Source organism: Carlito syrichta, unplaced genomic scaffold (genome assembly GCF_000164805.1).
Source record: "Carlito syrichta isolate Samal-C Ts95f unplaced genomic scaffold, Tarsius_syrichta-2.0.1 Scaffold316004, whole genome shotgun sequence".
Taxonomy (NCBI): Eukaryota; Metazoa; Chordata; class Mammalia; order Primates; family Tarsiidae; genus Carlito; species Carlito syrichta.
In genome coordinates this window covers 1,059,294-1,061,466 of record NW_007260100.1, presented here as the reverse complement: position 1 = coordinate 1,061,466, position 2,173 = coordinate 1,059,294, and the positions used below count along the sequence as shown (strand labels likewise).

The 2,173-nt window shown below is 39.5% G+C and overlaps 1 pseudogene; it reads left to right on the top strand.

Annotated features, from left to right (window-relative positions):
- The first annotated feature begins 320 nt into the window (after positions 1-320).
- LOC103276267 lies at positions 321-1,061 on the top strand (annotated as a pseudogene).
- The last annotated feature ends 1,112 nt before the right edge of the window (positions 1,062-2,173 follow it).

Sequence of the window (2,173 nt, the reverse complement as noted above, 5' to 3'; positions counted from 1 at the left end):
AACTTCTAAAAGGTAATGTACGTGAAGGAATTTTATTTGTCTTGCCCCTTTACGAATGATATAAAAGCTCTCTGCTTACTAACAATAAATGGCATCTGTCCTGCAGGCATCTGTCCTGCAGGCATCTGTCCCGCAAGCAGGTGTCCAAGTTTATTATTTCATCATAAGTTCCTTCTTTCACCTACTCCATCTCTCCTTCAGGAAACTTCACACCCGGCAGGAGCAGGACTCTGGCAAGTGGTGCCCAACATGGGGCATGAACCCATGACCCTGAGATTAAGAGTCTCATGCTCTACCGACTGAGTTAGCCAGCTGAAACTATGGAGGGTGTCGAAGAGGAGAAAAAGAAGGTTCCTGCTGTGCCAGAAACCCTTAAGAAAAAGCGAAGGAATTTCGCAGAGCTGAAGTTAAAGTGCCTGAGAAAGAAGTTTGCCCAAAAAATGCTTCGAAAGGCAAGGAGGAAGCTTATCTATGAAAAACCTAAGCACTATCACAAAGAATATAGGCAGATGTACAGAACTGAGATTTGAATGGCTAGGATGGCAAGAAAAGCTGGCAACTGCTATGTACCTGCAGAACCCAAATTGGCATTTGTCATCAGGATCAGAGGTATCAATGGTGTGAGCCCAAAGGTCTAGAAGGTGTTGCCGCTTCTTCGCCTTCATCAGATTTTCAATGGAACCTTTGTTAAGCTCAACAAGGCTTCAATTAACATGCTGAGGATTGTAGAACCGTATATTGCATGGGGGTAACCAAACCTGAAGTCAGTAAATGAACTAATCTACAAGCGTGGTTATGGCAAAATTAATAAGAAGCAAATTGCCCTGACAGATAATGGTTTAATTGCTCGATCTCTTGGTAAATATGGCATCATCTGCATGGAGGATCTGATTCATGAGATCTATACTGTTGGAAAATGTTTCAAAGAAGCAAATAACTTCCTCTGGTCTTTTAAATTATCCTTGCCACGTGGTGGAATGAAGAAAAAGACCATCCGTTTTGTAGAAGGTGGGGATGCTGGCAACAGAGAAGACCAGATGAACAGGCTTATTAGCAGATGAACTAAGGTGTCTGCCATGATTATTTTTGTTAACCAGTGAGTTAATAAACAATGCCTGCTTTCAAATGGAAAAATGAACAATGACGTTCCTAGATTAGCTGTGAGTACTTCGCATAAACATGCCATTTTCTTCTTCCATGACTGCACAGAATTCTTCAGCCGTATCAACAGTAAAGATGGAAGACAGAAGGGCCTCAGCTGCCCATACTCACTTTGCGACCAGGGATCCTCAGTGCACCTGGACTTTGTCAATCAGGCGGGTCTCCAAGGCTGGCTCCCAACAAGGGAGTTTATATTCTGTTGGGGTAAGACATAGGAGTAATCAGATACATTGCAATTATAATGATCATATAACAAGTGATAAGTCAGACAAAGTACTGGGATACTATAAAATACAGATAAAGAATTTTTAACCAAGAGTGAGGATTCAAGCAAGGCTTTTCTGAGAAATTACTCGAATACTCATATGATGAGTGAAGTTGACCCAGCAGTAAGGAAGGTGAAGACTTGGTAAGGATATGATAAAGAGCATTCCAAGGAAAGGGAACAAATGCAATGGCCCTGAGGTGAAAATAAATGGAGGGAAAATTGGAATTTTGGATGGAATAAATAATTTTCTAGGAAAATGTATACTTACCAAAAATAATGCAGGTAGAAAGCACAAATGATATGAGATTATACTTAAGAGGTAGGCATGGGTGACATCGTGAAGGACTTTGTAGATTGTGCTAAAGATTTTGTTTTGTTTTTGTTTTCATTTATTTGAGTAGCATGCAGTTTATTGGTAAGTACATGGTTTCAATGGCAGTAATAAATTCACTTCAGCAAGAGATAATAATTGAGTCAAACAACAAATACTTGCTAAGTATCAGAAAAATCTTTGGTCATTAGGGTTGTCAGGTAAAAATTCAAAATCACTCAGAAGCCAAATCCTAAAAAAGATTTATCCTCTTATTAGTCCATATGCAATAGGTCCACAGTACTTGGAATCTGTAGAATTCTATAGATCATCCCCTTCTAGCCAAACATGACTCATTGGTACATTTGAATACCATAAAAATGTTGACTAAGATTTCCTGCAAAGACAATATCTGAATTTTGAATGGTAGGATC